Raw genomic sequence first — 27,094 nt, 5'->3', positions numbered from 1 at the left:
CCCTCTCAGATTTCTGAGACAAGGAACAATTACGCTGTTTTAAATAGAGAGATAGATTGCAGAGACAAACCATTTATAATGACTGTGATGTAGAAGGTGTTTCCAATGCTAATCTGCCTTCACAAAGAGAGGGATTTTGTTTGTAAACTTCGCACACAGAAAATTGATTGCGCTGTCTGTGCGATAATTATCTGTCCTCCCTGCAGCACTAAACTTAGCAGAAGTGTTCTTTCTCTGAGTCACTGCTCAGCTTCGCATTCTGCCTGGCACCCTGTGTAAAGCTAATGCACAGACTATCCTGAAAGAGCGGATCAGGAGCCTGTGTCCAGCAGCAGTGTCCATCCTGCCTTCCAGAAGGACAAGAGGGCAGTGTGGAATGCTCCTGTGTCATTGGAGAGGCTGGTGGGGGCTGTGACAGAGAGGTGCCCTCATCTTCCTGGCCTGTGCTTGGCAGGGGCAGAGATGTAATTAACGTTTAAATTATATTATTATTTAATATAATTATTTAAATTATATTATTTACTCATCATAGTTTGAGTAAAGCAGATTACTCTCCATAGTGTGGGTGAGCCTCATCTAATTAATTGGAGACCTTCAGAAAAAAGAGGGAATTCTGCCAATGGCTAGAGACTGAGCTGGGTCCACCAACTCTTCCCTGGGTCCCTGGTTAGCTGGCCTGCCCTATAGACCTGAGACTTGCCGTCTTCCATAATCTCGCAAGCCGATCCTCAAAATCTCTCCCTTTCTCTTCTGTTTCTCTGGAGAACCTGGACTAAAGCAATTCCTATTAAGCCTCTTTGGAGAAGTGTGAAGAAAATACAAAATGGGTATAATTAAGAATTTCAAATGGGTAATTTTGTCATTTCATATTGGCTGAGATTTGCCTTGCCCTGGCATTACAAAGATACTATGCACTTCTCGGGATAAGAAAAAGCGTAGTCTCACTATTCTTCCTACTTTTTGGGAAGGAAAATTACCATTTCCTGTAAAGTTCAGAATATTAAAAAGATGGCTATTATTTAACCATAATTCATTAATTTACATGAGACAAATCAATTGCAACAAAAGATTATAAACCCTCACAAAATGTACTGAAGAAAAACACATTTGTCAACAAACTCTAAGTCCCTGCTTCCAAACTTGCTGAGAGCCAGAGAAGGGAAAGTGGACCCTGCTGAAGTGGCTGGGAGACAGACCCCACAGGAGAGAATTTATGATTTTGACCAAGTCAGTCAAGAGTTTTCTTCTGACAGAATAGAAATGAAGAAAAATGCATTTATTTTGCTGGGAAATGTGACAAAAATTAAAATTCTATTAATAAAATATTTCAAGCTAATTTTGTTTTCATAAATAAAACAATATTAGCCAGAGATGGGATTAATCAGAATCCTTTAAAAGCTCTGTATTTATGCTTAGAAGCAGAACGTTGGTACTTGAAGATGGGAGTCTGCCAACCTCCTCATTTGCAGGCAAATTAATAAAATTCTCTTTCCTTTGCCTAAAAAAATATAGTATTTATAATTTAAGTTTTAATTATCATTTTTGCTATTATAAAAGTTATTTGAAATTATGTCAATCCTTGAGGAAAAATTTGGAGCATTTAAAATAGTCTGCATTCAGAAAACTGAACATGTTTTTATTGCCAACATTTTGCTTTGTTCTTGGCCATGTTGATTCCAAAGAAAGTCAAGGTCTCTATCTATAAATTAAAGATACCTGAGCCAGTTGCCAAATTTTTTTCTAACAATGCTTGGAATCATATTCATGGTATCACTGGTATCATATTCATTCACCCATTACATCAACCCCACCGCAGATACAGGCAGGAGGGAGCAAAGCTCTGCAGTGCAGCTTCACTGTGGCTTCACTGCTGATAAGAACCTGGTCTGTCTTGAGGTAGTGACTCCTTTTCTTCTGCATGCATTTCAGAGTTTCTAAAGTCTGCTAGATTTCAGGAAGAAGACCTTTTGGCCTCCATTCCTTTCAGGGGTCCTCAAACTACGGCCCACGGGCCACATGAGGTGGTGTGATTGTATTTGTTCCCATTTTGTTTTTTTACTTCAAAATAAGATATGTGCAATGTGCATAGGAATTTGTCCATAGTTTTTTTTTTTTAAAACTATAGTCCAGCCCTCCAACAGTCTGAGGGACAGTGAACTGGCCCTGTTTAAAAAGTTTGAGGAACTCTGCTTAGATCCATATGCTCCACAAATCTATCCTTGGGTCAGTGTCCCTTCATCCTCATTATTGTATATCTGCAGTCTCCTTCCCAGCCTGCTTTGTGGAAGAACTTGCATCCTCCACAGTCACTGTCTGCAGAATTTCCAGATTCATCCATTGCCTGTTTCCTGCAGTCCTGTCTACAAAGCCACAGCTTTCCTCAGCAGCTGCCTTATGGGGGGTCATGCTGCTGCAGCTGGCATGTAATTCCTGGCACAAGGTAATCCCAGGTCTTCAGGTGAGCACCCAGGGCTGGAGGTCTTGCCTTGTGCCCCCATAGCAGTCTCTCCCAGTACTATAATTTCCTTCCTTCCTTGGCCCACACTGTCCTCTCAGCCCCACATTCCTTTCCTGACACCTTCTCCAGAGGAAATTGAAGTCATCTTTCTTTTTTTTTAATTTCACTTTTTTATTAAATCATAGCTGTGTACATTAATGCGATCCTGGGGCACCATACACTGGTTTTATAGACCATCTGACATATTTTCATCACACTGGTTAACATAGCCTTCCTGGCATTTTCTTAGTTATTGTGTTAAGACATTTATATTCTACATTTACTAAGTTTCACATGTACCCTTGTAAGATGCACCATAGGTGTAATCCCACCAGTCACCCTCCCTCCACCCATCCTCCCCATCCCTCCCCTTCCTCTCCTCCTTCCCCATATTCTTAGGTTATAACTGAGTTATGGCTTTCATATGAAAGTCATAAATTAGTTTCATAATTGGGCTGAGTACATTGGATACTTTTTCTTCCATTCTTGAGATACTTTACTAAGAAGAATATGTTCCAGCTCCATCCATGTAAATGTGAAAGAGGTAAAGTCTCCATCTTTCTTTAAGGCTGCATAATATTCCATGGTGTACATATACCACAATTTATTAATCCATTCGTGGATCGATGGGCACTTGGGCTTTTTCCATGACTTAGCAATTATGAATTGGGCTGCAATAAACATTCTGGTACAAATATCTTTGTTATAATGTGAGTTTTGGTCTTATATACCTAGTAGAGAAATTATAGGATTGAATGGCAGATCTATTTTTAGATGTCTAAGTGTTCTCCAAACATCTTTCCAAAAGGAATGTATTAATTTGCATTCCCACCAGCAGTGTAGAAGTGTTCCCTTTTCTCCACATCCACGCCAACATCTCTGGTCTTGGGATTTTGTGATATGTGCCAATCTTACTGGAGTTAGATGATATCTCAAAGTAGTTTTGATTTGCATTTCTCTGATGATTAAGGATGATGAGCATTTTTTCATATGTCTGTAAGCCGTGTGCCTGTCTTCTTCAGAGAAGTTTCTCTTCAAGTCCCTTGCCCAGCCTGCGATGGGATCACTTGTTCTTTTCTTTGAAGTCATCTTTCAAGGTGAACCTCCCTCTACCCCAGGACTGCTCTTCTGAGTTCCCTCCTCTCATAAGAGCCCATGGAAGGAACATTGTGCTGGGGTGTCAGAAAGAGCAAAATTATCCTCGCCTCTAACTCTAGTGCTGTGTGACTCTGATATGTGACTTGGCTTAGAGAACATTCAATTACATTGGAGAATATGAGTGTGCTTGTGGTTTATCCAACACAGGCAGGATCTGTTCAGATATATTCAGATAGAAAGGTAGTTATAGAGCACATGCATGTTACATATGGGCAGGAAGAGACAGAGAGCCAAGAGATACTTCATGCACATGAGACTGCTGGGCACTAAATGTTTATGATGTGCCCAATACACAAGAGGCACCGAACATGCAGCATCTGGAAGTCTTCACTCACCACCCACTGATGGTGCCCATTGTGGCCCCAGGCGTCCTCTGCCCAGGAAACATGCAACACCTGTGGCTGTGGGGCAGCTGCCTGGCAGCTCCACTGCGGCCAGGCACACATTGCTATGGCCAGTGTGTGTCCAGAGCCTGGGTCCCTGCAGTGGGGGATGCTCTTGTTCAGACCTCGGCTCTGGTCCTCATGGTCACACATGAACAGGTGAGGCTGACTGGCAAAGAGAACCTGTGAATGTTTGCACTTGGGAATCGGGTAATGTGGTCTTCCCTCTCCTTCCTCTACTCCTCCCAGCACCTTCTTGGTTGATTCAAGTGGATTAATTAGGTGTTGTGAGCCTTCCTGTTCCATGAACTCAGGGATAGCTTGCCTGGTACTGTAACTGGGGGATATCATCACATTCAGAGGACTGCCCACAGGACAGCCTGTGAAAAGGGACACCCACTCCCTGGGTGGCTGCTTTCTCCTTTGTAAAAGATGTGAGAATAATCTGTACTTCTCAAGATTGGTGTGCAGACGGAATAGAGTAAGGCACATGAGTGTGTGGCAGGTGATAGGTGCCCAGTGATATGAAATCTGCCCTTCCTACAGCCTTTCCTTCCTCTGCTGGGTCTAGACTGCCACACTGTCTGTAGGCTGGGATCCCTGGTTCATGCATGTCTCACAAACATCTCAGAAGCTTGCAGGGAGCTCCTGGGGAGATTTAATGCCACACTCCCACACTGATCACGGTCCCTGGGTACCACCTGGTTAATGCAGCTCAGATTCACTCCTCAGCAAAGTCAAGGCAGCTGCCGACCAGGAGACCAAGTGAGGACATTTACAAGAACCAACAGCACCAATAGCAGAAACGTGTTTTGCCTTTTCACAGAGTACCCAGATCTCCCTGGGACTGCACAGGTGAAATAAAAAACAATGACAGAGCAGCACGGTCGTCTTGTGAAAAACATTCATGTACCTGAGTCGTTCAGCAAAGCTGAGTCTCACAGAAATTGTGAATTCAGCAATAGCTTATCCCCAATGTGTAGAGGTAATTTATCTAATGGCTGAAGCCAGTCTTCGCAGCATAGTTTTCAAACTGTGTGGCTGTTTGCTTTTATAGTTATTATAATTTTTCATCATGATTTTATTTATTGTTATTTTATAGTTTTGTTTTGTTTTTTCTTTTTTTAAGAAAGAGTGTGGGGCGGCGCCTGTGGCTCAGTGAGTAGGGTGCCGGCCCCATATGCCAAAGGTGGCAGGTTCAAACCCACCCCCGGCCAAACGGCAACAAAAAAATAGCCGGGCGTTGTGGCGGGCGCCTGTAGTCCCAGCTACTCGGGAGGCTGAGGCAAGAGAATCGCGTAAGCCCAAGAGTTAGAGGTTGCTGTGAGCTGTGTGATGCCACGACACTCTACTGAGGGCAGTAAAGTGAGACTCTGTCTCTACAAAAAAAAAAAAAGAAAGAAAGAGTGTGGCAGTTTTTCTGAAAAAGGAGCCAAACATTCTGGAATTCATAGATCAGAAGTGGCCCTGCTGGCCCGATAGTGGGCTTTCTCCCTCTAACAGCAGCTGAGGGAGCAAACTGCCTCCTACATCACAAGAACTCACCCATTTCGGGCAGAAATAAACACAAATAATCCAGAAATTGTAATAAAGTCATTCAATTTCAAACCACTCAGTGATAAAAGCAGAGTGAACTGCTAATTCACACAACATGGTGGAATCTCAAAAGCATCATTTTGAGTTCAAGAATGTCTAATTTGACTCGGTGCCCGTAGGTCAGTGAGTAGGGCACCAGCCACTTATACCAAGGCTAACCACCCGGACCTGATAAAACAACAATAACAACTGCAATCAAAAAATAACCAGGCGTTGTGGCAGGCACCTGTAGTCCCAGCTACTTGGGAGGCTGAGGCAAGAGAATCACTTAAGCCCAAGAGTTTGAGGTTGCTGTGAGCTATGATGCCACAGCACTCTACCGAGGGTGACATAATAAAACTCTGCCTCAAAAAAAAAAGTCTGATTTATTTTATTTTCATAAAATATAAGAACTGGAAAAACTGATGAGTGATGATAGAAATCAGGTCAGAATGTACACAGAAGGAGCAGATGGGTACTGATCAGAAGGATACAGGAAACTATTTTCTAGGTTGATAGACATGATTCATATCTTGATAGGACTGTTGGATACTTTGAGGAGTGGTGGAAAGTATAGTTTTAATAATTCAAAAAATTATTCAGTTAATATTGCACCTTATACTGATTTTTATTTTTTTTTTTTGAGACAGAGTCTTACTCTGACACCTTTGGTAGAGTGCTGCAGCACCATAGCTCACAGCAACCTGAAACTTTTGGGCTCAAATGATCCTCTTTCCTCAGCTTCCTGAGTAGCTGAGACTATAAGTGTGCCCACCACAATGCCGAGCTAGTTTTTGTTTGTTTGTTTTTGAGACAGAGCCTCAAGCTGTCGCCCTGGGTAGAGTGCTGTGGCATCATAGCTCACAGCAACCTCCAACCCCTGGGCTCAAGCAATTCTCCTGCCTCCACCTCCCAAGTAGCTGGGACTACAGGCGCCTGCCCCAACGCCTGGCTATTTTTTTTTTTTTTTTGGTTGCAGCCATCATTGTTGCCTGGCGGGCCCGGGCTGGATTCAAACCCTCCAGCTCAGGTGTATGTGGCTGACACCTTAGCCGCTTGAGCCACAGGTGCCGAAGTGTGTTTTGTTTTGTTTTGTTTTTGATACAGAGTCTCACTCTGTTGCCCTCAGTAGAGTGCTGTGACATCACAGCTCACAGCAACCTCTAGCTCTTGGGCTTAGGCGATTCTTTTGCCTCAGCCTCCCAAGTAGCTGTGACTACAGGTGCCTGCCACAATGCCCAGCCATTTTTTGTTGCAGTTTGCCTGGGGCCAGGTTCAACCTGCCACCCTTGGTATATGGAGCTGGTGCCCTACTCACTGAGCCACAGGCACCACCCAAAGTCAATGTTTTTAACCTAAATATGTATTAGTTAATAAGGTAAGAAAATAATATTCTAAAATAGAAAAAAAGCTAAAATTAAAAAGTAGATGCATTCATGTAGAGATGTTTTTCCTCCACTGCAGGCACCATGTTGAGTTCTAGGCAGGAGGAACCCTCCTACAGGCGGCTTGGGGAGACCCAGCCTCTTTTTTTTTTTTTTTTTTTTTTTATTGTTGGGGATTCATTGAGGGTACAATAAGCCAGGTTACACTGATTGCAATTGTTAGGTAAAGTCCCTCTTGCAATCATGTCTTGCCCCCATAAAGTGTAACACACACCAAGGCCCCACCCACCTCCCTCCTTCCCTCTTTCTGTTCCCCCCCATAACCATAATTGTCATTAATTGTCCTCATATCAAAATTGAGTACATAGGATTCATGCTTCTCCATTCTTGTGATGCTTTACTAAGAATAATGTCTTCCACTTCCATCCAGGTTAATACGAAGGATGTAAAGTCTCCATTTTTTTTAATGGCTGAATAGTATTCCATGGTATACATATACCACAGCTTGTTAATCCATTCCTGGGTTGGTGGGCATTTAGGCTGTTTCCACATTTTGGCAACGGTAAATTGAGCTGCAATAAACAGTCTAGTACAAGTGTCCTTATGATAAAAAGGATTTCTTTCCTTCTGGGTAGATGCCCAGTAATGGGATTGCAGGATCAAATGGGAGGTCTAGCTTGAGTGCTTTGAGGTTTCTCCATACTTCCTTCCAGAAAGGTTGTACTAGTTTGCAGTCCCACCAGCAGTGTAAAAGTGTTCCCTTCTCTCCACATCCACGCCAGCATCTGCAGTTTTGAGATTTTGTGATGTGGGCCATTCTCACTGGAGTCAGATGATATCTCAGGGTTGTTTTGATTTGCATTTCTCTAATATATAGAGATGATGAACATTTTTTCATGTGTTTGTTAGCCATTCGTCTGAGACCCAGCCTCTTGCACCTCACCCTGCCATCCACCAGCTGACTCCTCAGAGGGAAGATGAGGGACCCTCAAGAGTTTTGCTCCCACCAAGACAACCAGTGTCACCAGAATTAGCAGTGTTAATCACCAATGTTCTTCCCTCAATCAGCAATGAACACAAACTAGGAGCTGTTCATGAAAATGGAGAAAACAGCAAGCAGCACCCTGAGAAGCTGGGGAGCCACACGGGGGGTGGGGGGCATGTCAGAGACAGCATCACCAGAATTATTTTTCCTCAAAATAGAGAAAGAAAACTGTGCTGGCACCAGGGTTGGGACAGGGAAGACAAGAAAGAAATCCCTGTCTTTGTGGAGCCAGCATTTTAGGGAGGAGAATTCAGAGGGTAATCAAGAAAATTAAACTCAGTGAAGAACATGGCAGCCTGGGAGGAGGGAGGGCTGGGGACGGCACTCTCATGGGAGAGGTCAGGGGAGGCCTCTCCAGGGAAGGGGCACCTGATCAGGAGCACACGAAAGGACAAGCGCTGCAGGACCAGGCAGTAGCCCTGGAGCAGGCTGAGGACCAGCAGCATGTGGGGGCTTGGGGCCCTGCCAGGGTCGTCAGGGTGAAGGGTCCTGTCCATTCAAAGTGTTCTTCACGTCACTGTGTCACTCCCTAGGCACTATGTCCTGCCTGGCAAGCCTCACGACTCAATTCAAAGAGCGTTGCTCAAAAGGAATGGGGCTTTGTGGGGAAATGTTGCTAGCCCCAACACACTCTCACAACTCACTCTGGAGGCAGCAAGACCTCTCTTCACAGAGAGGTTGGGAACCAGCAAGGATGCCCTTTCCTGAGATGAGTGAGTCCAACACAGGGGTACCCCATGAGGCAGAGGCAGGACTCAGCATGCCCCTGAGGGCTTGCCCCTGCTCAGCTACAGATTCTCACCAGAATCTACAGAGGTACAGGGGCGGGGGTGGGGGGCGCAGCTTCACCTGTACTGAGCTGGAAATGCAGCCCTGAGGATGAAGACGTCACACCTGCTTCCTGCAAAGAGTCTCTCACTCTGGTCACACTGAAGGACCACAGCCCAGATTCCCTCAATCTTCTCTCTCAAGGCCAGGTGACATCATAAACCCCAAGCTGAACAGGCACATTCAGGCCATGGAGGGAGGGAGGGAGGCAGGTAGTCAGTGGCTCAGGTGTGGGCCTTCTACAGAGTCAGACCAAGTCAGTCAGGGCTCCAGCACGGTGCAGGAGACGCCTATATACCATGCCACCTACTCTACTCTTCCCTTCCCCTTCCCTCCCTGCCCCTCCCGTCCTCTCTCCTTCCCTTTCTTTTCTATTTAATTCTATTCTACTCATTCTGTTGTGTATTATATTTCATTCTATTCTCCTCTATTCAGTACAGTTCTACTCTATTCCAATCTATTGTTTTCTGTTCTGTTCCATTCCAGCCAATTCAATTATCTTCTATTCTATTTATTCTATGCTATGCTATTCTATTCCATTCCATTAAATTCTATACAATTATATTAAATTGTATACAAACATATTCAATTATATTCTATTCATGCTAACCTACTCTATTCTATTCCATTCCATCCCATTCCATTCTACTCTATTCTGTTCTATTTGGTTATATTCTATTAAGTTCTATTCAATTCCATTCAATTATATCATATTCATTCTATTCTCTATTCCAGTCTGTTCTATTCTCTTCTAGTATATTCAATTCTACTTTATTCATTTTTTTTTTTTTTAGAGACAGAGACACACTTTGTTGCCCTCATTAGAGTGCTATGGCATCACAGTTCACAGCAACCTCCAGCTCTTGCACTTAGGTGATTCTTTGCCTCAGCCTCCCGAGTACCTGGGACTATAGGCGCCTGCCACAATGCCCAGCTATATTTTTGTTGCAGTTTGACTGGGACTGGGTTTGAACCCACCACCCTCAGTCTATGGGGCTGGCACCCTAGTCACTGAGCCACAGGTGTCGCCCATCAATTCTACTTTATTCAATACAGTTCCATTCTATTCCATTCTGTTCTGTTCTATGCAGTTTTATTCAATTCTGTTCAATAGTATTCTACTCTATTCCATTCTATCATATTCATTCTGTTTAAGTCTATGCAGTCCTATTCTATTCTATATTATTCTATTCAATCCTATTACATTTTATTCTATCTTATCCTATCCTATGCTATCCCATTCTATTCTACTAAGTTCTATTCTATTTAATTCTTTCTATTCTATTTTATTCCATCCTAGTCTATTAAATTCTATTCTATTTTATTCATTTTATTATATCTATTCTCTTCTCTTTCCATTCTATTCTATTCTATTGAATTCTATTATATTCTATTTCTTTTTTGTTTGAGACAGAGTCTCAAGCTGTCGCCCTGGGTAGAGTGCCGTAGCATCACAGCTCACAGCAACCTCCAACTCCTGGGCTCAAGCAATTCTCCTGCCTCTATTTCCCAAGTAGCTGGGACTACAGGTGCCCGCCACAATGCCCAGCTATTTTTTGGTTGCAGCCGTCATTGTTGTTTGGTGGGCCCGGGCAGGATTCAAACCCGCCAGCTCAGGTGTATGTGGCTGGCGCCTTAGCTGCTTGAGCCACAGGCACCAAGCCATTATTATATTCTATCTCATTCATTCTATTATTTCTATTCCATTATTCTATCCTATCCTACTCTGTATTATTCTATTCTATTCCATTTCATTCCGATTCAATCTACTTATTCTGTTCTGTTCTACTGTATTTTATGCTATTCTCTTCAATGTAATTCTATCTTATTCTATTCCATTCTATTCTAATTCTATTTAGTTCTCTTAAATTCTCTTCCATTCAATTCAATTCTATTCTATCCTATTTAATTTAGTACTATTCTATTCTATTCCATTCTTACTGACTTTATTCAATTATATTCATCTATTCTGTTCTAGTGTGGTCAATTCTATTCTATTGTATTCTGTCCTAATTTACTCAGTTCTATTCTATTCTGTGCTATTTTATTATTTTCTATTCCATTCCATTCTATTCTACTCTATTCATTTCTATTCTATTCTATTCTAATCAATTTTGTTATGCTCTATTCTATTCTGTTTTAGTCCCCTCTATACTATTTAATTTTATTTGGTTCTATTCAATTCAATCCAATTCAATCATATTCTCTTCAATTCTATCTATTCTATTCTATTAAATTCTTCTTACTTCTATTCAATTCAATTTAATTATATTCTATTCAATGAATTCTATTCTTTTTTTTTTTTTTTTTTTTTTTTTGCAGTTTTTGGCTGGGGCTGGATTCGAACCTGCCACCTCTGGCATATGGGGCCAGTGCCCTACTCTTTTGAGCCACAGGCACTGCCCCAATGAATTCTATTCTATTTTATTCATTTGATTATTTCTATTCTATTTTATTCTATTCTATTTTTCAATTATATTCAATTTCATTCAATTCTCTTCTACTCTATTGAATTATATTCTCTTATATTTCACTTGATTTAATTACATTCTATACATTTCTCTTCTCTTCAATTCTTTCTATTTATCCTATCCTATCCTATGCAATTCTTTAATTCAATTCAATATTATTCTATTATCCTATTCCATTCTGTTGTATTCTATTCCATTTAATTCCAGTCTGCTTTATTCTGTTCTATCCCATTACATACAATTTTACTGTATTATATTCTATAAAATTTTGTTCCACTTTATTCTACTCAAGTCTATTCTATTCAATTCTATTTTGTTCAATTTTATTCAAGCCTATTAATTGTATTCTATTCTGTTCTATTTTTTCTATTCTATTCTACTCTCTTCAAAACTATTTACTTCCCTTCAATTAATTCAATTCAATTCAATCTATTCTATTCTGCTATATTCTATTCACTCCTACACTATTCTATTCTGTTCTATTCTTTCCTATTCAATTCAGTCCTATACTATTCTGTTCTATTTCTATCATATTCTATCCTATGTTATCCTATTCTAATCTATTCTATTCTATTGTAATCCATTCTATTCTATTATATTCTTTTCTATTTTATCAATTCTATTCTATTGCATTCTATTCCATTCCATTCTATTCAGTTCTAGTCTATTCTACTCTAGACGATTATATTCAGTTCAATTCTATTCTGTTCTATTCAATTATAATCTCTTCTATCCTATTCAATAGATAAGACAGAGTAGAATAGAATAAAATTGAATAGAATTCAACAGAATAGAATAGAGTGTGATAGAATAGAACAGAACTAAATATAGCTGACTAGAATAGAATGGAATGGAACTGAATGGAAAATAATAATAAATAATGGAAAAGAATAATGTATACCTGAAAAGAATTGAACAAAGAGAGATTCGAATAAAGGAGAACAGAAGAAAAAAAGCATAGAAGAGAATAGAATAATTTAGAACAGAATACATTAGAATAGAACAGATTAGAACATAAAAGAATAGAACACAATAGAATAGAAAAGAATACAACAGAGTAGAATAATAAAAAGAACAGAACAGAACAAAGAAGGTATCAGAACAGAATATACTAGAATAATACAGAGCAGAATAGAACACAACAATAGAACAGAATAGAAGGCCAGGCATGGTGGCTCACACCTATAATCCTACCACTGTGGGAGGCCAAGGCAGGTGGATTGCTTGAGTCACAAGTTCAAGACCAACCTGAGCCAAGGCAAGATCCCATCTCTACTAAAAATAGAAAAACTGAGGCAGGAAGATTGCTTGAGCCCAAGAGTTTGAGGTTGCTGTGAGCTATGACAACACAGCACTCTAACCAGGGTGACAGCTTAAGACTCTATCTCAAAAAAGAAAAGAATAGAAAAGAATAAAACAGAACAAAACTGAATTGATTAGAACAGAATTAAAGCAATAGAACAAAATAACACAAAATAGAATGGAATAGAACTAAATAGAATGGAATGGAATAGAAAAGAACAAAACAGTGAGAACAGAAAAGAATAAAATTGACTAGAATAGAACAGAACAAAATAGGACAGACCAGAATATAATAGAATTGAAAAAAAGGAAAGAACAGAATAGAAAAGTATGGGGTAGAAAAGAGGGCAACACCTGCGGCTCAAAGCAGTAGGGCGCCAGCCCCATATACCAGAGGTGGCGGGTGCAAAGGGACCCCGGCCAGAAACCGAAAAAAAAAAGAAAGAAAAGAAAAGAATACCATGGAATAGAATAGCATTTAATTGAATATAATAGAATTCAGTTCGGGCAGCGCCTGTGGCTCAGTCCGTAAAGCGCTGGCCCCACATACCGAGGGTGGTGGGTTCAAACCCGGCCCCAGCCAAAAACTGCAACCAAAAAATAGCTGGGCGTTGTGGCGGGCACCTGTAGTCCCAGCTACTCAGGAGGCTGAGGCAAGAGAATCGCTTAAGCCCAGGAGTTGGAGATTGCTGTGAGCTGTGTGAGGCCACGGCACTCTACAGAGGGCCATAAAGTGAGACTCTGTCTCTAAAAAAAAAAAAAGAATTCAGTTCAATTCAATTCAATAGAATAGAATAGAATTCAACAAATACAATAGAATGGTATAAAATGGAATCGAATATAACTGAATTGAATTGGATACAAATGAATAGAATTAAATAGATTAAAATAAAATTAAATAGAATTCAATACAATTGAATAGAATAGAAAATATAGAACACAACTGAATGGAACCCAACATAACAAAACAAAAGAGAAAGATTGTAATAGAGTAGAAGAGAAGAAAAGTAATTGAAGGGAACAGAATAGAAAAGAAAAAATAGAATGCAACAGCATAGAACAAACAGAACAGAACAAAACATAATAAATCACAGCAGAATAGAAATGAAAAGAAGTAGAGAGAATAGAATAGAACAGAACAAAATACAATAGAATAGAACCCATGGAATGGAAAAGAATTGATTAGAACAGAATAGCATAAAACAGGACAGAAAAGAACAGAACTGAGATGACAAAAGAGACTAGAATTGAGTAGAATAGAACAGAATAAAATAGAACTTGATGGAGTAGAACAAAAGAGAACAGGATAACTGAATAGAATATAATAGTATAGGATATATTAGAATGGACTAGAATGGAATGGAATGGAATACATCAGAGTAGAATAGAATAGTATTTAATTGACTAGAACTAATTGGAATAGAATTGAAATGAATAGAATAGCATAGAATTGACCAGAATAGAATAGAATTTAATGGAATGGAATAAGATATAATTGAGTTGAATACAATTGAGTAGAATAGAAAGGGTAGAAAATATAGAACACAACAGAACAGAAGAGAGAGATTATAATAAATTAGAATAGAAGAAAAATAATTGAAGGAAATAGAATACAATTCAATAAAATAGAACAGAATACAACAGAGTAGAATAGAACAGAATAGAATTGAGTAGAACAAAATAGAACAGAACAAAATAAAATACAAAAAATAGAACTGAATGATATAGAAGAGAACAGAAAGAATAAACCAGAATGGAATAGAATAGATAGGATAGGATACTGTACAATCGAACAGAATGGAAAAAATAGAAAAGAATATTGTTTAGTTGGAGAGAATAAAGTTTAATAGAATAGAATAGGATAGAATTTAATAGAATTGAAGAGAAGAGAATAGAATGAAATAAATGGAATAGAATAGAATAGAATGAAATGGGAAAGAAGAAAATAATATAGAACTAAATTGAATTGAAAAGAACTGAACTACATAGAACAAAACAGAATAGAAAGGAAGAGAGAGAGTAGAACAGAATAGAACAGAAGAGAATATAATGCTACAGAACATAGAAATTAATACATTAGAATAGAATGAATTAGAACAAAAAAGAATACAGCAAAATAGAACAGAACAAAAAAATACAATGCAACAAAAAGAGGACAGAATGAAATGGAATGGAATAGAGCAAAACAGAATAGTTTAGAATAAAACAGAACAGCACAGAACAGAATGGAACAGAATAGGAGAGACTGGAATAGAAAAGAACTGACTAGAATGAAACGGCAAAGAACAAAACAGATTAGTCTGGAATAGAATAGAAGAGCACAAACAGTACAGAACAGAGCACAGTAAACATAGAATAGAATAGAACAGAACAAAATAGAACAGATAAAAGAATTAAGTAGAATAGAATAGAACAGAATAGGGGAAAATGGAATATAGAGGGATGGAATGGAATGGAATGGAATAGAATAGAATAGAATAGAATAGAATAGAATAGAATAGAATAGAATAGAATAGAATAGAATAGAATAGAATAGAATAGAATAGAATAGAATAGAATAGAGCTGAAGAGGCTTGGCGCCCTAGCTCAGTGGGTAGGGCACCAGCCACATAGACCAGGGCTGGTGAGTTCGGACCGGCCCAGGCCTGCTAAACAACAATGATAATTACAAAAAAAAAAAATAGCCAGGCATTGTGGCAGACACCTGTAGTCCCAGCTACTTCAGAGGCTTAGGCAAGAGAATCGCTTAAGCCCAGAAGTTGGAGGTTGTCGTGAGCTGTGATGCCACGGCTCTCTATGGAGGGTGACATAGTGAGACTCTGTCTCAAACAAACAAAAAAAGAATATAGCTGAAGAGAATTAAATACAATAGAATAGAATAGCATTGAACAGAATTGAGTAGGATATAATATAATAAAATTGAATTGAATAAGATTGAATAGAATAGAAAAGACGAGAACAGAAGAGAGATTATGATAGAGAAGAATAGAAGGAAATATAAAAGAATAGAATAGATCAGAACAGAAAATAAAAAAAACAGAATAGAGTAGAATGCAACAGAGTACCACAGAATAGAACATAATAGAACAAAATAGATCAGAACAGAATAGGATAGAATACCCCTAACAAAGTATTGAGTAACCGTGCAATCACTCACGGTCATCCTTCAGTAAAGGAATAGGATTGGTTCTTGCTCTACTCCAAATACCAGCATGCAGGCACCCTCATATCCTGCCGACAGCCCTGTGTAACCTGTGAATTTGAAAAGGTCTACATCCCTCAAATACTAATTTTAGATCCTTTTTTAGTTATGAATGCAAAACACTCCAATATGGAGAGCTAAATATATCTATTTTTTAAACCTGCATATAAGTGGACCATGTAGTTTAAAGGTCAACTGTGCACACCATGCCCAAGAGGCTTTTACCCCAGAAACTCAATCATGATTCAACATATTAAAGTCATCTATGTAATTAATACACCATATAAACAGAATGAATGAAAAATATCACATCATTCGATTGTTGCAGAAAGGTCTGTAAACAAAATCCAACACCATTTTATGATCTAAAAACTCAACAAAGTAGAAATAGAACAGAATTTTATTAACATTATAAAAGCTATTTATCCAAAACACACAGAAAATGTCATCTCAATAGTGAGGACTGAAAACTTTACTGCTAAGATCAGGAACAAGGCAAAGATGCTTGCTTAAACCTCTGCATTCAATACTGTACTGCAGAAAAAAATTGTAGACATCATGTTACCTAACTTCAAATAAACTATAAGGCTATAGTAACCAAACAGTGTGGTACTGGCATAAAAGTAAAGACAGAGACAAAGAGAACATAGAGAATCCAAAAATAAAACCATCTACCTAAAACCAACTGATTTTTGACAAAGCAGACAACAGCATACACTGTGTTAAGGAAACCCTACTCAGTAAATGGCGCTGGGAAAATTGGATAGTCACATGCAGAACGATGACACAGGATCCCTATCTCTTGCCATACACAAAAATGAATTTAAGGTGAATTAAAGACTTAAATACAAGGCTTTTTTTTTTTTTTTTTTGAGCAAGAGTTCCACTGTGTCACCCTCAGTAGAGTACTGTGATGTCAGTACTCTACACAGCAACCTCAAACTCTTGGGCTAAAATGATTCTCTTGCCTCAGCCTCCCAAATAGCTGGAACTACAGGCACCCACCACAATGCACAACTATTTTTTTGTTGTAGTTCTCATTGTTGTTTAGCTGGCCCGGGCCGGGTTTGAACCCCCCAGGCCTCGGTATGTGTGTCTGGCACCCTACCCACTGAGCTACAGCTACTCTTTTAGACACTGGCCTAGACAAGGAATTTATTGACTAAGACCCCAAAGGCAAATACAGTAACAACTAAAATAAATAAATGGGATGTGATTAAATTAAAAAGCATATGCACAGCAAAGGAAACAATCAACAGAGTAAATAAACAAGCTACAGGCTCGGTGCCTGTGGCTCAAGCGGCTAAGGTGCCAGCCACATACACCTGAGCTGACGGGTTCAAATCCACCCCGGGCCCACCAAACAACAATGACAACTGCAACCAAAAAATAGCCAGGTATTGTGGCTGGCACCTGTGGTCCCAGCTACTTGGGAGGCTAAGGCAAGAGAATCGCTTAAGCCCAAGAGTTGAAGGTTGCTGTGAGCTGTGACGCCACAGCACTCTACCATGAGGGCAACATAGTGAGACTGTCTCAAAAAAAAAAAAAAAACTTACCTGTTAAGTACAACAAACACTATTCTGGTGATGGACACACCAAAAGCGTGTCTTAAAATTACACAAGTATCCATGCAACAAAACATTTCTATCCCCTTAATATTTTGAGATTACGGCTCGGTGCCCGTAGCTCAGTGAGTAGGGTGCCAGCCACATACACTGAGGCTGATGGGTTCAAGCCCAGCCCGGGCCTGCAAAAACAACAATGACAACTGCAACCAAAAAATACCCAGGCATGTGGTGAGCACCTATAGTCCCAGCTACTCGGGAGGCTGAGGCAAGAGGATCGCTTAAACCCAAGAGTTTGAGGTTGTTGTCAGCTGTGATGCCATGCACTCTACCCAGGGCGACATAGTGAGACTCTGTCTTAAAAAAAAAAAGGAAAAAAACTTTTTTGAGATTAAAAAGAAAACTACTTTGTACTGAAAGTTCTACCCAGAACAATTAGATGAGAACAGGACATAAAAGGCATCCATATATGAAAGGAAAAGTAAAATTACCCACGGATTACAAATCACATGATCATAACAGAGAAAATCCTAACGAATTAAAAAAATACATTAGAGCTAGCAAAGGAATACAGCTAAATTACAGAACAAAATATCAATACACAGAAATCTATTTTATTTCTATGCATTGGTAATGAACAACCTGAAAATAAAATTAAGGAAAAATTCCATTTGAATAACATCCACAACAATAATCTACTTAGGAAAAAATTAACCACGGTGTAAGATCTGTACATGGAAAATACAAAATATTGCTGAAAGGAGTGAAAGAACACCTAAATAAATGTAAAGACACTCCATGTACATGGATTAGAGACTTAATAAGTTTTAACCTGGACATGTTACAAAAAGTGATCTCAAATCCAATGCAATTGTCATAAAAATCCAAAAAGGCCTTTTGGCAGAAATGAGTAAGCTAATTCAAATGGAATGTCAAGGGACCACGGATAACCAAAACCTTCTTGAGAAAGAAATATAATCCTGGAGGTTCACGTTTCCCAATTCTAAATCTTAAAGTTTACGACAAAGCAACAGCAATCAAAACAGGCATGAGGATATACATAGAGATCAACAGAACTGTTGAGTCCAGAAATCAACCCATACCTTTATGGTCAATTGATTTTAGAGAAGGGCTGAGATCATTAAATTTAACAAGTAATGTTAGACAACTATCCTCATAGAGAGGACTGAAACTGTACCCTTATCTCATGCCACATAGAAAAATTTAACTCAGAATAGGCCAAAGGCTGAAATGTCAGAGGTAAAAACACAAACTCTAGAAGAAAACATAGGGATAAATCTTGGATTTAACAATGGTTTCTTAGAGCTGACACCAAAAACACAGTAAGTAAGAAAAAATTTCCTCAAAATTAAAATCTTTTGGAAATCCAAAGACATCACCAAGAAAATAAAAGGACAATCCACAGAGGTGTGTTATGTGTCTGATAAAGAATTATCCAGAATATATGAGGAACTTTTTTTTTTTTTGAGACAGAGTCTCACTCTGTCACCTTGGGTAGAAGGCCATGGCATCCTCATACTTCACAGCAACCTCAAACTCTTAGGCTCAAGTGATCCTCATGCCTCAGCTTCCCCAGTAGCTGGGACTACAGACACCTGCCACAATGCCCAGCTAGTTTTTCTGCTTTTAGTAGAGATGGGCTTTTGCTCTTTCTCAAGCTGGTCTCAAACTCCTAAGCTCCAGAAATCCACCCATCTTGTCCTCCCAGAGTGCTAGGATTACAAGCCACCACACCCAAACTATAAGGAAATTTTAAGACTCATCATCAGATGGGTTGACAACACAATTAAAAATGGATGAAGAACTTAAAATACACACTTCACAAAAAAGACAAACAGATGGCCAAAAAGCATATTAAAAAAAAAAGATGCTACACTGCAAACTAGTACAACCTTTCTGGAAGGAAGTATGGAGAAACCTCAAAGCACTCAAGCTAGACCTCCCATTTGATCCTGCAATCCCATTACTGGGCATCTACCCAGAAGGAAAGAAATCCTTTTATCATAAGGACACTTGTACTAGACTGTTTATTGCAGCTCAATTTACAATCGCCAAAATGTGGAAACAGCCTAAATGCCCACCAACCCAGGAATGGATTAACAAGCTGTGGTATATGTATACCATGGAATACTATTCAGCCATTAAAAAAATTGGAGACTTTACATCCTTCGTATTAACCTGGATGGACGTGGAAGACATTATTCTTAGTAAAGCATCACAAGAATGGAGAAGCATGAATCCTATGTACTCAATTTTGATATGAGGACAATTAATGACAATTATGGTTATGGGGGGGGAAACAGAAAGAGGGAAGGAGGGAGGGGGGTGGGGCCTTGGTGTGTGTCACACTTTATGGGGGCAAGACATGATTGCAAGAGGGACTTTACCTAACAATTGCAATCAGTGTAACTGGCTTATTGTACCCTCAATGAATCCCCAACAATAAAAAAAAAAAAATTAGGGGCGGCGCCTGTGGCTCAGTGAGTAGGGCGCCGGCCCCATATGCCGGGGTTGGCGGGTTCAAACCTCAGCCCCGGCCAAACTGCAACCAAAAAATAGCCGGGCGTTGTGGCGGGCGCCTGTAGTCTCAGCTACTCCGGAGGCTGAGGCAGGAGAATCCCTTAAGCCCAGGAGTTGGAGGTTGCTGTGAGCCGTGTGACGCCACGGCACTCTACCGGAGGGCGGTACAGTGAGACTCTGTCTCTACAAAAAAAAAAAAAAAAAAAAAATTAATAAAAAAAATAAAATAAAATAAAAGATGCTACACATTATTAGTTATTATGGAAATTAAAATTACAACCACAATGAGATACCTACCCACACACACTAGAGAGGCTATCGTTAAAAACATTAAAAATCAGGGTTGGCAAGCATGCAGAAAAGTTAGAAACCTTTGAACACTGTTTGTAGAAAAATAAAACAGTGTAGCCTATGTGTAAAATAGTGTGTTTCCTCAAAAAGTTACAAGTGGAATTACCAAGGCCCAATGATTCCATTCCTAGGTATATACCCAAAGACTAGAAAACAAGTGTTCAAAAAAAGAAAAAAACAACTTGCACATGAATATTTATAGCAGCTCTGTTCACAACAGCCAAAAGGTAGAAACAATCCAAATGTCCTTCAACGGAGAAATGGAAAAACAAAATGAGGTATCTCATAACCTAATATATTACGCAGTCATAAAAAAGAAAGATAAAAGTTAAATGGTGCAGCTGCTGTGGAACACAATGTGTCAATGCCTCAAAAATTACACCCGGAATTAACTTATAACCCAGTGACTCCACTTCAGGCTATATACTCAAAAGAACTGAAAGCAAGGATTTGAACATCCATATTCACAATACCACCAACAGAGGAGACGAGGAACAAAATGTGGTCCATCCACACAATGAAATATTACTCAGCCTTAAAAATGAGGAAATTCTGATGCATGCTGCAATATAGATGAACCTTGAGTCACTGCGCTAAGTGAAACAACCCAGGCACAGAAGGACGAATATGGTATTTTTCCACTTGGGAGGTACCTAGAGTAGCTTCCAAAGGCTGAGGAAACAGTGCATAGGAAGTCTGTGTTTATTTAGTACAGTGTTCCAGTAGAGATGAAAGAAATTCTAGACATGGATGGTGATTGGTTACACAACAATGTGGTTAATGCAACTGAACTATGCACTTAAAAGTAGTCAAAATAGTCAATGTTAGGCTGGGCACAGAGGCTCACACCTATCATTCTAGCACTCTGGGAGGCCGAGGTGGGTTGGACCCACAAGAGTGAGACACCATCTTTACTAGAAACAGAAAAAGTAGCCAGGCAGATTTCTTGAGCCCAAGACTTTGAGGTTGCTGTGAGCTATAATGTCACTGCACTCTACCCAGGATGACAGAGTGAGACTAAAAAAAAAACAATTTTATATATATATATACACACATATAGTGAATGTTGTGTGTACTTAATCATAAGAAAAAAGGAATCAAGTACTGATGTATGCTGCAACACGAATCAACCTTGAAGAAACCAGACACAAAAAGGCCACATAGAACAAGTCCACTTATATGGAATGTCCACACAGGCAGATCCACAGAGACAAAAGGTGTATTAGTGGTTACCACGGGCTAGAGGGAGGGGAAATGGAAAGTGACTTTTTAATGCGTTCTGAGCGTCCTTCGGAGGTAATAAAAATGCTCTGGAACTAAACAGATGGTTGCACAACATCACCAATCTACTACATTCCTCTACATTATATACTTAGTAATGGTTAAAATGGTAAAAATTTTGAAAGGTGCTTTCAAATGTTGATATGCATTGTCATGATGTGGACTCTATCACTCAATTACATTGATTACACACAGCTGGAAAACGCACGGTAAAAAAGTAATATTTGTTGGGTAAATTCTTAGGAAATTTCCATAATCATTTGTGCCATTTGCCTTTCATTCAGCTGAGAGATTTTGTTTTTCTTCACTAATTATGAACTTTGTTTTTAGCTACTATTTCCTTAATTTATAAATTGAGGGTGATCCTCACAGATGATATAGCAAATAATAAAATATTTTGATTTTGAAAAATCATGTTATAAACTTTTCTACTATTAGATATTACAACTGCTGTGACTTTAAGAATTTTACTGGAGAAAGCCTTAGGAAACTTAGTTGCACACTGGGTGGATGGGCTGAGGGAACCTGTCTAAAATCCTGGAGACACTGGAGAGCCTGAACAGGGAGAGCAGATTAGACCAGGGGCAGTTGGGGTGGACTGCACCTGAGCAGCAGCCAGAGGCCAGGGTCAGTCCTGTGGTCTTTTTCCAAAGCCTGCGGGCAAAGTTATAAATCAGGAGAGTGACACAATGAGATTTGTGTCTGTAAAGGAGCGTTTTGCCACTATTAGGTCGAGGTCATCCACGGAGGCCACATGGGGAGGGCACAGCGTCAGGCGGAAACACCGAGCAGGCCAGCTTGGAGTCATCTCTGCCAAGGCTGTGAAACTGAGGCACGGTCTCAGGAACAGCTCTAGAAAAGGAAAACTGGACCCGAATGGAAAGACATTTTTCCCCCAGTTGGGGCAGGTGGTGAAGTGGGCCGGCCGGTGGGACAATCAGACAGAAACGTGAGAGTTAGTGGTGTTGCCTGAGAGAATGTCATCGCTTTGGGTGAAATACATTGAAGCACTTTGCGTGAAGTAGCAAATCTGACACAGCAAGCGTGTGTCATAGCAAGTCCCTTAGACGGACTAAATTCCTGGAAGTAAGCCTCTTTGATCAACCATGTCACCGTGTCAGTGAAGCAGAGACCTCAAACTTCCTTACAAAGGCTGACCCAAATCCAGCTCAGCACACCAGTGGAACCAAGCGCCCGGGTCTGATGTCACATTAGCGTGGAGAGGCCCCTGCGTGGACGTCACACCAGTGGCCACCGCGTCCTGGGTGCGGCGGAGGACCTCGGTGCAAACAGGGGCAAACAGTGAGTTCTCCATTTCCAATTGTCCCCACCGACCCCCACCCCCCGCTGAAGACCCGCTGTCCCTCGGATGAGGCGCCCACGAGGCTGGGACAAGAAGGTCTAGCTCACCGTCCTCAGCAGTCCCCAGCGAGGCGAGGCGAGGAGACCACCACGGACTGGGCTGAAGAAGCAACGCAGCCTCCTCTCGCCGGCGCCGGCGCCTTGAGTGGGACAGGCGCTTCGCCCCCTGCTGGCCAGCGCGGGCACTGCAGGACCTCGGCGCTCACCGGGCGGCGGCGGCGAGCGCCCCCTCCTGGCCGTGCTGCGGAACAAGTTAAATTTGGAGCTAGGGAGATTGAATGATATGAAAAATCAAACTGAGGTGGGGCTCACTACCCTGTGTCTATTCCAAACATGGTGAGAAGGCAATAATTAGGTGGAAAACGTAAGGAATGAAATAAATGTACACATAAACTTTACACAAAAATTCACTCAAAATAGTCCTCAGACTTAAAATGTACAACTACAGAGGGTGCCAAAAAACATATATACATTTTAAGAAAGAAAAATCTGTATTAAAATTGTAATTCTCAACTCACATTTGACTTCTGCAATTACAATAGGTGCCAAAATGTGACTTATATTCATCTTTTGCTGGCAGTGCATATTGAGCATAACAATTTTAATGCAGTTTTTTAGTTTATTAAAATGTATATAAAGGCCAGGCACAGTGGTTCATGCCTGTAATCCTAGCACTCTGGAAGGCCAAAATAGGAGTATCCCTTGAACTTAGGAATTTGAAACCAGCCTGAGCATGAGCAAGACCCTGTCTCTACTAAATATAGAAAAATCAGTCAGGAGTTGTGGCAGGTACCTATAGGCCCAGCTACAGGAGAGGCTGAGGCAGGATCACTTGAACCCAGGTGTAGGAGGTTGCATAAGTTAGGCTGACACCACAGTACTCTAGCCTGGGCAACAGAGTGAGACTCTGTCTCCAAAAAGATAAATAAATAAAAATACATAAAAAATAAAATTTGTATACCTTTTATTGGTATAAAGATCTAGAAGAAAAGTTAGATGACCTTGGATATGGTGATGAGTCTTAACATATAGCAACAAAAGCTGATCCATGGCTTAGCGCCTGTAGCTCAGTGGTTAGGGAGCCGGCCACACACACCAAGGCAGGAGAGTTTGAACCCAGTCTGAGCCTGCCAAACAACAATGACAACTACAAAAATATATATATATATATATATATATAGCCGGGCACCTATAGTCCAGCTACTATGGAAGCTGAGGCAAGAGAATCACTTAAGCCCAAGAGTTTGAGGTTGCTGTGAGCTGTGATGCCACAGCACTCTACCAAGGACAACAGAGTGAGATTCTGTCTCAAAAGAAAAAAAAGAAAGAGCTGATCCATAACAAAAAAAATTAATAACATGGATATTATGACATTAAAAATTATATTCTGTGAAAGACCATGTTTAAAGAATACAAAGACAAGATGCAGGCTAATAGGAAATATTTTCAAAACACATATCTGGGAAAGAATTTGTATTCAAAATATATGGAGAACATTTAGAGCTCAAGAGTAAGAATACAAAACATCCAGTTATAATAGTTAAAGATCCGAACAGACACCTCGCCAGAGAAGATACACAGAAGGCAAATAATCATACAAAAAGATGCCCAAGATTGTATGTCATTAGGGAATGACACATTGCAACAACAAAATACTATGGCACACAAGTTAGAATTCCTAAACTCAAAAAAATGGCAAACCATTACCAGAGGAAAACAAACAACTCTAATTCATTGCTGGTAGAATGCAAAGAAGATGGTATATGAGACCAGAATATGCTACCCCCAAATATACCTCTTTTTTTTTTGAGACAGGGTCATGTACTGTCACCCAGGCTGGAGTGCAGTGGCATGATCGCAACTCAGTGTAACCTCAAACTCCTCCACTCAAGTGTTACTGGACAAAGAGGGTCCAGCCGCCGGTCACTGTCAGCCAATATGCAGAGACAGAGATAGGTCCACCAAACTGCATTTGTCAGAAGGCCGGGATTCCTGAAAACAATGAGAGTAGCCTCTCCAAGTCTGTTCTGTTCTTCCATTACCAAAATTACAGTTTTATATATTTAAGTTCAAATGAAGACCTGTTAACTCTTATCTTCATAATCAGCAGAACCCATTACCCAAAGTAAACAATAATCAGTATAACCCATGACCCAAGACAACATTCCAATTCAAAAGTTAATCCCCTAAATCAATCCATCTAAACCACTCAAGATAGGCATCTTTAGAGTAGGAGCTAAATTCACAAAACAGTAAGAATTGGAGACAGGGGGAAGGTCAGGCAGGCCCTAAACCAACCAGGCCAGCTGTGTCCTGTCTGCCCTAACCTGCCTGCCTCCATCTTATTCTCACTTTCACAAGCGATCCTCAGCCTATCCAGTAGCTGGGACTACCGGCACATGAAACCACACCCAGCTGATTTTTTAATTTCTGTACCAATGAGGTCTCACTATGTTGTCCAGGCTAATCTCAAACTCTTAGCCTCAGTGCTCCTCTGGCTTCAGCCTCCGAAAGTGCTGGTCCCAGCATAGCATAAAGATTATTTTAAGCTGATTATTTTAAGTAACTGCAAACAGAAGCTTTAGAAACAGGGTAGAAGTTACCTCTTGTAAGAGAAATTTACATCTACACAGAAAAGCTCCATTTGTAAAGGCATCTTCCTCTCATACCAAGAAGAGGATGACTAAATCACAAGAGATCAGTGGAGAAGAACTGCTAACCGTTACGTTAAACAACAATCAGCAGAACCCATTACCCAAAGTAAACAATAATCTAAGAACTGAAATCTCCATAAAAACCTTATTCTCATTTCTCTTGTTTTTTTTTTTTTTTTTTTTATTGTTGGGGATTCATTGAGGGTACAACAAGCCAGTTACACTGATTGCAATTGTTAGGTAAAGTCCCTCTTGCAATCATGTCTTGCCCCCATATCATTTCTCTTGTTTTTCCTGGTTACCTCCTCACTACGGGGGCCCCCCACAACACCCATTCTTTATTTCAATTGAAGATAGTATTTAAGCCTGAACTCAAAACTACCTCTTGGAGATTTACTCATTTTTTGCTGAGTATTTCCCATGTATACATAACGAAAAAATCATTCTGTGAGACTGGTTAAAGCATGATAATATAAAATAAAATAAAATCCTAAACCTTCTGCTGATGGAATGGACCTCTCTTAGCCAAGGGTATCCGGAAAAACCTTAAACCTGAATTGCAGAAATTTCGATACAATTGACCACCAGTAATGTTAAAGTAAGGCTGACAAAAGACTCCTTGTGACAATAAGATACTAAATTACTAATGTGACCTAAGACCATGCAAGGCAAAGGTTTTTTTTTTTGTTTTTGTTTTTTTTTGTTGGGGATTCATTGAGGGTACAATAAGTCAGTTACACTGATTGCAATTGTTAGGTAAAGTCCCTCTTGCAATCATGTCTTGCCCCCATAAAGTGTGACACACACCAAGGCCCCACCCTCTCCCTCCATCCCTCTTTCTGCTTCCCCCCCCATAACCTTAATTGTCATTAATTGTCCTCATATCAAGATTGAGTACATAGGATTCATGCTTCTCCATTTTTGTGATGCTTTACTAAGAATAATATCTTCCACGTCCATCCAGGTTAATACGAAAGATGTAAAGTCTCCATTTTTTTTAATGGCTGAATAGTATTCCATGGTATACATATACCACAGCTTGTTAATCCATTCCTGGGTTGGTGGGCATTTAGGCTGTTTCCACATTTTGGCAACGGTAAATTGAGCTGCAATAAACAGTCTAGTACAAGTGTCCTTATGATAAAAGGATTTTTTTCCTTCTGGGTAGATGCCCAGTAATGGGATTGCAGGATCGAATGGGAGGTCTAGCTTGAGTGCTTTGAGGTTTCTCCATACTTCCTTCCAGAAAGGTTGTACTAGTTTGCAGTCCCACCAGCAGTGTAAAAGTGTTCCCTTCTCTCCACATCCACGCCAGCATCTGCAGTTTTGAGATTTTGTGATGTGGGCCATTCTCACTGGAGTTAGATGATATCTCGGGGTTGTTTTGATTTGCATTTCTCTAATATATAGAGATAATGAACATTTTTTCATGTGTTTGTTAGCCATTCGTCTGTCGTCTTTAGAGAAAGTTCTATTCATGTCTCTTGCCCATTG

Source organism: Nycticebus coucang, chromosome 12, assembly GCF_027406575.1.
Source record: "Nycticebus coucang isolate mNycCou1 chromosome 12, mNycCou1.pri, whole genome shotgun sequence".
NCBI classification, from domain to species: Eukaryota; Metazoa; Chordata; class Mammalia; order Primates; family Lorisidae; genus Nycticebus; species Nycticebus coucang.
Note: the sequence above shows the minus strand (reverse complement) of the source record.